The following is a 9,501-nucleotide window of genomic DNA, read 5'->3' on the forward strand; positions in this document are numbered from 1 at the left end:
GCGTCTTAAACATAATAATGTATGTTTCTATTTAATTAACGAAATAATTGTTATATTTTTGCGCTACATAAATCACTGAATTACCAAGAGACATAAATTATCGCAAAACAAATGCCCTTGAACATGCATCAAGTGGTAGAGTGAGCAAACATTTACCAAGGTGAATAAATTTAAACTCAAAGAAATATTTTCTATCTAGGAATAAAACTGTACAATAAATTACAAAAGGACATTAAAAAGATTACGAAACAAACTTATTCAAAAAGACAGCTAAAAATAATTTTGTAGGTAATACATTCTATACACTGGAGGATTACTTACATAGCACAGAGTAAGGGTCTGGTAAAAAATTATCAGATACAAACAGTAATTACAACGATAGTAAAACATATTATTTCACATAACACTCTCACGTTATGTTTTACCTTCTTTTCTGGCAAAATTCCTCTCAGAGTTCTACACTATGTGATAGTAACACCTTATCCCCTTTCTCACTCGTCACAGAGGGATCCTGACCCAGTTTTTCAGGCTAGCTAATAGGAATTTGCGGAATGCAAAATGGAAACCAGGCGTTTTCGCTGTGGTCATGACATAAGCTGACAGTGTGCGTAGTGTTACGTTATGAAACAGTGTGTGTAATCTGGGCAATGACTGTGAGTGAGAAATCACAGTATAGGACTAGCATTTTACATTATTAAATAACTTTGTAAAACAGTATAGAACACCACGAATAAACCGAATGAGGTTCCACTATTTTAAACAGACTGATATTGTATTCGGGAGGGTGGAGACTGCAATCTTCATCCGGACACTCCAATTTAGATATTCCGTGGTTTTCTTAAATTGCTTGAGGCAAATGGCAGGATGATTCATACTGTAAGAGCCCGATCATCTGTCCAACGCTTGTCAAACTATACCTGCAAGTACGTATACGCCTGTCTATATGGATTACATTATTTGTATTATTCTTGAATTTTAGTACCAAGTCATCTGCGGATGAATAAAGCTGCTACCACCACCACTACTACTACTACTACCACCACCACCACCATACTACTTCTACGTAAAACCGTCTACGAAAATCGATTTCCAACTATAGGTTTTCGTCTTCCGGAAGTTGTGTTACATTTAAACATAGCAATCGCACATGTTTCAGTCCTCACAAGAGAAACTTCCCGTCGCATCCCCCTCAGATGTAGTGGTAAAATGGTCTAGCTGATAGCCAGTACAAAACTGAACACAGATCAAGTATGAAAACAGGAGGAAGGTGTGCTTAACTGTGAAAAAAGAAGAAAATTCGAACACGGTCTTAAGTTCATGATGTGCAACATCGAGCACGTCTGAGTATCGCGGACATCATGGTTACGTGGTCACGGTATTGGTTTGAGGAGGGGGAGATCGGTGTTCAAATAAATCTCTCTCATGTCCCCACGACCCCCCCCCCTCCCCCAGCCTTTTTTTCACAAAATTATGAACTGTCCGTCCGGTCATTGACGTGTCTGTTCTCCTTCTGTAATCTTGGAAATTATCATATAGTACTTTGGTTACAGAATATGAGTCATGCGGTAAGAGAAGATTACCTTCGCAAGTAAATTGTATGAATAATGAAACGAGGCGAGATGTTGTACTATTGTAGAACAAATAGGAGGGGAATACGTCTCGAGGTTCCTTTCTTACACCTTGCTGTTGCAAAAAGTCGTTACACCATGACAGACACAAATTTGAATACAGCGAACAGACACGTCAATGCCCAGACAGTTGTAATATTGTGAAAAAAATATGGAACGCGGGGAATATGTGAACACGGAACTCTCACTTTTTAATCCGCCACCGTGACCACAGAATCACCAAGCCATGATTTTACAAGTGGTTAAAATTAAAAAAGAACAAACTAATACAACATGATCTGGGTGGAAGTTGAAATAGCTTTAAGTTACGATGCTCTAAATTTTTTTGTATAGAATTTCAGTAAAAGGATGGACGTGGACATAGAGACACGCGCGAACTATTCTTTGGCGTATAGTCGATTATCACCATATACATTCAAATTTCGTTAATTATAGCAAACTAGTTCCTATCGTTCCACTATTCAAGATAGCGCATGTCAGTAGGAGAAATAGAGCTACATATATGAATGCAGAAGTTTCAATATATTGTCACACACTTACATTTTATTAATCGATCGTTTTTTGTCATTCTTCTAAACCTAGCATAAATCTAACATCGGTAGAATTAGTTACACTGCTAGAAGAGTATTGCCAATGCAAAAAAAAAAAAAATTGATAACGTGAGAAAATATAGCTTATGACTCAACAGTCATCAGCAGTTCTGCTCTTACAAAAGATGAGTATATAGATATTGCGCGTAAGATGCTTAGTTGGGAATAATGGATGTATTAATGGAGAATAAGCGTAAAAGGAAGGAAGATTACAGTTGCTCTTGCCCTTATTATTTGATTCCCCATATGACCGTTTCGTCAGTAGTACTTGGACTGATAGTGACTCAAATGTTTTTTTGACTTCAACCAATACCAGACTGCCTCAGTGCAAAGCTGCTTGAATGTCACGTGTAAAAAGCAAGGGTTTCTTTTACCATGATAGACATTTTCGGAATGCATGCTCATTGGCGTAAATGAGGTAATTCTATTCGAGATAAGTCATTACGTTTCAGCTTAGAACAACTTCTAAAATTCCACAATAAGTGTATGCGCTCTTGCGATTCTGTGACTGATTGATACCTGCCCAGGGTAGTCCGTTTGATACGCTGTGGATTCAAAAGCGATTTCACGCGTAACACAACTTGTGTACTAAACGCATAGTCAGCGTCAAGCCAGAGGCATCCACAGACTTCAACACAAATCTTTCCAAGAAGAGGCAAAATTCTGAAATTCTCAGTTTTGATATAACTAGGTCGATTTGTCTGACAACGTGTCGTGCCCCGGTAACTAAATGTGACAAGTACACTGAACTTACATTACTTTTAACGGCTACTAGTTATCCATTTAGTATTTTAAGGCAGACTGCTTTGATAACTAAAACGTTAGAATATTTAAATCGTATATGCAAAATATATCTTTTTATATTACGGATATGAATCGGATGTCATCTTTTTAATCCAGCGATCTCACATCACATCCTCATACGATTACATCCGGGGTATCCAAGGGGGGCTATGAAATAAATAGCTCACAGAGACTTCACTAAAATTTCCAGATCTAAGGCTGAAACTAGATACTAAAAAGCTGCTATAGAAAAAAAGACAAACGCTTGAATAAATCATGTTAGATATCAAAATAATGCTCCTCGACGTAGAGAACAGGAAATGAATTCTATAAAAGGCTTAATCAGAGTTGATGACACCTACAACACTTAAAGTAAAGAAAACGAACCACCACAACCGTGTCATCAAAGAAATATATTTTTAAGGACTAATTTCGGCGCAACACTTACCCCTTCTTCATGTACGCTATAAACTAAAAGTGTACTTTCATTCCCTGATCTACGTGTCGTAGAATCCATTAAACACCAGTTGCCGTCAACTGTATACATCAGGAGTCTATACTCGACGTGTTGTCACTACTGTCATGGAACCTGAAGGTGACGTGTTACGGCCGTGATGATTCGTTTTCTTTACTTATACCACAGCCGCTGTCCCACGTCCACGAGAACGAAGTTCTACATGGCTTTGTTTGCATACAAAACTTTGCACCGGATCACAATGGATTTATTCCATTCCTTTCATGCTTTCTATTTTTTTAATGTTAGTTGGCTAAACTAAAGTTGAATAAAATGTTTGGAGCACAGCGTTGTATGGTAGTGAAACATGGACTGTGGGAAAATCGGAGCAGAAGCGAATCGAGGCATTTGAGATGTGGTGCTACAGACGAATGTTGAAAATTACACTACTGGCTATTAAAATAGCTACAGCACGAAGATGACGTGCTACAGTCGCGAAATTTAACCGACAGGAAGAAGATGCTGTGATATGCAAATGATTAGCTTTTCAGAGCATTCACACTAGGTTCGCACCGGTGGCGACACCTACAACGTGCTGACATGAGGAAAGTTTCCAACCGATTTCTCATACACAAACAGTAGTTGACCGGTGTTGCCTGGTGAAACGACGTTGTGATGCCTCGTGTAAGGAGGAGAAATGCGTTTCCGACTTGATAAAGGTCGGATTGTAGCTTATCGCGATTGCGCTTTAGCGTATCGCGACATTGCTGCTCGCGTTGGTCGAGATCCAATGGCTGTTAGCAGAATATGGAATCGGTGGGTTCAGGAGGGTAATACGGAACGCCGTGCTGGATCCCAACGGCCTCGTATCACTAGCAGTCGAGATGACAGGCATCTTATCCGCGTGGCTGCAACGGATCGTGCAGCCACGTCTCGATCCCTGAGTCAACAGATGGGGACGTTAGCAAGACAACAACCATCTGCAAGAACAGTTCGACGACGTTTGCAGCAGCATGGACTATCAGCTCGGTGACCATGGCTGCGGTTACCCTTGACGCTGCATCACAGACAGGAGCGCCTGCGATTGTGTACTCAACGACGAACCTGGGTGCACGAATGGCAAAACGTATTTTTTCGGATGAATCCAGGTTCTGTTTACAACATCATGATGGTAGCATCCGTGTTTGGCGACATCGCGGTGTATGCGCATTGGAAGCGTGTATTCGTCGTCGCCATACTGGCGTATCACCCGGCGTGATGGTATGGGGTGCCATTGGTTACATGTATCGGTCACCTCTTGTTCGTATTGACTGCACTTTGAACAGTCGACGTTACATTTCAGATGCGTTACGACCCGTGGCTCTACCCTTCATTCGATCCCTGCGAAACCCTACATTTCAGCAGGATAATGCACGACCGCATGTTGCAGGTCCTGCACGGGCTTATCTGGATACGGAAAATGTTCGACTGCTGTCCTGGCCAGCACATTCTCCAGATCTCTCACCAATTGAAAACGTCTGTTCAATGGTGGCCGAGCAACCGGCTCGTCAAAATACGCCAGGCACTACTCTTGATGAACTGTGGTATCGTGTTGAAGCTGCATGGGCAGCTGTACCTGTACAAGCCATCCAAGCTCTGTTTGACTCAATGCCCAGGCGTATCAAGGCCGTTATTACGGCCAGAGGTGGTTGTTCTAGGTACTGATTTCTCGGGATCTATGTGCCCAAATTGCGTGAAAATGTAATCACATGTCAGTTCTAGTATAATATATTTGTCCAATGAATACCCGTTTATCATCTGCATTTCTTCTTGGTGTAGCAATTTTAATGGCCAGTAGTGTAGGTGGCGGGTCAGGTAAGGAACCAGGAGGTTCTGCGCATCATTGTAGATGAAAGGAATATATGACATGAAGAATGTGCAGGATGATACGACATCAGTTCAGCCATCAAGCAGTAGATGCCATGGTAGTAGAGGGAGCTGCAGACGGAAAAACTGTAGACGAATACAGAGATTGGAATGCATCCAGCAAACAATTGAGGACGTAGGTAAGTGGTACTCTGAGATGAAGAGATTGGCTTAGGAGATGAACTAATTTTTTCAGCTTTTTTCAAGGGTATCTGCCGTTTAGACTCCCTTCTGATGTGTACCCTATCTATTGAGTAGTTATCCCCATACCCCTACCGCCACACAAAAAAATGTTCAAATGTGTGTGAATTCCTAAGGGACTAAACTGCTGAGGTCATCGATCCCTAGACTTTAACTTACGCTAAGAACAACACACATACAACCATGCATCAGCACGGCTTTAGAAAGCATCGCTCCTGCGAAACGCAACTCGTCCTTTTCTCACATGTCTTGCGAACCGTGGATGAAGGGTATCAGACGGATACCATATTCCTTGACATCCGGATAGCGTTTGACTCGGTGCCCCACTGCAGACTCCTAACTAAGGTACGAGCATGGGATTGTGTCCCAAATATGTGAGTGGCTCGAAGACTTCTTAAGTAATAGAACCCAATACGTTGTCCTCGATGGTGAGTGTTCATCGGAGGTGAGGGTATCATCTGGAGTGCCCCAGGGAAGTGTGGTAGGTCCGCTGTTGTTTTCTATCTACATAAATGATTTTTTGGATAGGGTGGATAGCAATGTGCGGCTGTTTGCTGATGATGCTGTGGTGTACGGGAAGGTGTCGTCGTTGAGTGACTGTAGGTGGATACAAGATGACTTGGACAGGATTTGTGATTGGTGTAAAGAATGGCAGCTAACTCCAAATATAGATAAATGTAAATTAATGCAGATGAATAGGAAAAAGAATCCCGTAACGTTTGAATACTCCATTAGTAGTGTAGCACTTGACACAGTCGCGTTGATTAAATATTTGGGCGTAACATTGCAGAGCGATATGAAGTGAAACAAGCATGTAATGGCAGTTGTGGGAAAGGCGGATAGTCGTCTTCGGTTCATTGGTAGAATTTTGGGAAGATGTGGTTCATCTGTAAAGGGGACCGCTTATACAACACTAATACGACCTATTCTTGAGTACTGCTCGAGCGTTTGGGATCCCTATTAGGTCGGATTGAGGGAGGACATAGAAGCAATTCAGAGGCGGGCTGCTAGATTTGTTACTAGTAGGTTACGGAAATGCTTCAGGAACTCGGGTGGGAGTCTCTGGAGGAAAGGAGGCGTTCTTTTCGTGAATCGCTACTGAGGCTGACTGCAGTACAGTTTTACTGCCGCCAACTTATATTTCGCGGAAAGACCACAAACATAAGATAAGAGAGATAAGGGCTCGTACAGAGGCATATAGGCAGTCATTTTTCCCTCGTTCTGTTTGGGAGTGGAACAGGGACAGAAGATGTTAGTTCTGGTATGAGGTACCCTCCGCCACGCACCGTGTGGTGGATTGCGGAGTATGTATGTAGATGTAGATGTAGATGCCCGAGGGAGGACTCGAACCTCCGGCGGCAGGGGCTGTGCAATCCGTTACATGGCGTCTCAAACCTCACGGTCACTCCGCGCGTCAGCCCCACACACATATATACACAATAATTTAATGCTCGCCCGTGCCTTTGAGTTGCCACAGGTACCAAGGTGAGGGGTGCGAACAGCGTAGGAGTGCTGCAGAGGCCACGGGTGATGAAGACGGGCAGTGGCTACCTAGCGATTTCGAAAGCAAATGGCGTTCCCAGTCTCGCTTCCTGCTCCGTGCCCGCGACGTGAGGTCAGCGGCGGCCGGCTATTTTCCGAGAACGTGGCGCCGACAAAGCGACAAACAGCGTCCGACACAGGCCAGGGCAGCCCAGCCCAGAGCGCGGAGCATTCCTATCCTGATGCCGGGGACGGCGAAGGCGCTCCTCGCTTTTTGCGCAGGCCGCAGCGCAAAGTATTGCGTTTCCGATCGCGCCGCGCACTTCTGTAATTTATGTACTCGCTTCATTACGCAGGCTGACGGCTAGCCACGCACAGCATGCGTATAAAACGCGCTCGCATCCTATGTTTTGTGCCAGCGGCTCGGAGGAAACGGAGGGTGGTGGATGATACGAGCAGCTATGCTGTTCATTTCTTATCCGCTAAGACGGTGGGCGCGGATCAGTTCGCGAGTGTGTAACGTAACAGCTTTCACAACTAGCCGAGCTACTGGCGATTTTATAACAAACTAAAAAAAAGATTAGAGTTGGTAGGCTTATTGTAAAGTAAGTTATATCGCTGCACAGAAGCATATCAAGAGCCTTTCTTCTCCATAAATCATTACTGGAAAGACAATGATAGGCTTAACGTGGCAGATAAAATTTATCCTCAACCACACAGTTTACTGTGGTTCGAAGGAAGAAGGAAGAAAGATTATGGTTAAACGATCTGTCGACACCATGTTCATTAGTAGGGCCCGGATTTTAATGACCTAAAAAACAACGAAATATGTAAGCATTTATGACCTCAAACTTGCATAATTATGACTTTAAAAATGAAATATGACTGTATACGGGATGGTCAGGAGCAGTCTTAAACACTTGTAAGGGTATTGCAGGGTAGGCTGCGCTGACAAATAAATCTTAAGAAAAAAATTCGTTCCGTTGTATCGTTAATTAGCATTGAAGTCCGCCAATCTGAGCACTGTGCACGCAAATTCAAGCGGCCCGCCAGAGACGGTACTAAAAAAAAATTAGAGTTGGTAGGCTTGTTCTAAAGTAAGTTATATCGCTGCACAGAAGCATATCAAGAGCCTTTCTTCCCCACAAATCATTACTGGAAAGACACCGAAACTGAAAAAGAGAGCGATCCAAAAACTGGACGTGCGACTGTCGTAAGGATCGAACTGGAGCTAAAGGCGAAAAGTCTTGTGCGCTATCATCTACGTTACCAGAACCACTGATACTAATTGTATACGACGGGCCTCTTGAATGTGCGCTCGCAACGGCCTGATCGGCTAACTTGAATGCTAATTCACTCGGAAACGGCGCAACGTATCGAACTTTAATCTTAACAATTATTTCTCATCCGACACTGCAGCATACTCAGAAGCGTTTCACACTGTTTCTCACCGCCCTGTATAAGTTTATTCAAAAAACATTCTTGTTCATTTTTTGTACACCGTGTGAAACAAAATTCACTTCTGAACTAATTGTGAGCATACTACTTATTTTTTGCAGTGTTTGAAATTAACTAGCACTGATTTTGGAAATGTCTACATGTGTCCGAATAAACGCGAAGTACAGTGAAGACAATAATACCCATCCAAACAATAAAGTCATGTTTGTACTACTGCAGACAACTTGTGTAAAGTGTTCCAAATTAGTTAACATGTCCTGTCAATCTTTAATTTCTGCTGAGTTGCACTGGATCACAAGGAGCATTTTCAAGTTTTCCATTTTCGTAGATCAACGGTTGTAGATAGTTCTGTACCTGGAAAAGCTCCACTCCACATTAGTTCATTGTCTTCAAATGTTGTGGCATTCACAGAAAGACTATCATCAACTTTGCATATTCTAGAATATTCACGATTCCTTTGGCGAACACTTTGCAATTTGTTGTTCACTTTGTCAGCCACATAACTACCATTCGACCGAACTCACTCTGCAGTAGTTGCACAATATCCCGGGCGTTGCCCAGTTGAATACCAGCAGATTCCAGACGTGTTATGGCTTTTGGTACCACTGAAAAGTTGACGTTGATGTATGCCAAGATTCCAGACAAGATGTCTGTAAAGACCTTTTTCACAACTCTCACTTGGTTCATCGTATCAAGCTCACAAAGGACTGCACTTATTTTGGTGCACTTAGTGTAGTAATACTCAGCAGCATTAATCCTGGGACACCAGGATGAATAGGAGGGTGGAGGGGGGCGGGGGCAGTGAATTGCTTGTTCCTTGAATTCCTGCACATAGATTTTCTTGCACACAGGAAATTAATTTGTCGACATTAGGGTAACTTAATCGCATCTCTTCTGCAACTCAGTGTAACGCATTTGCAAGACAAATGACCTGTTGTCTCTGTTCACACCGTCTGGCCACAGTAGCTTAACACAGTTGTCAAACAAAAGACCGTTGTCA

Source organism: Schistocerca piceifrons, chromosome 3, assembly GCF_021461385.2.
Source record: "Schistocerca piceifrons isolate TAMUIC-IGC-003096 chromosome 3, iqSchPice1.1, whole genome shotgun sequence".
NCBI lineage: Eukaryota > Metazoa > Arthropoda > Insecta > Orthoptera > Acrididae > Schistocerca > Schistocerca piceifrons.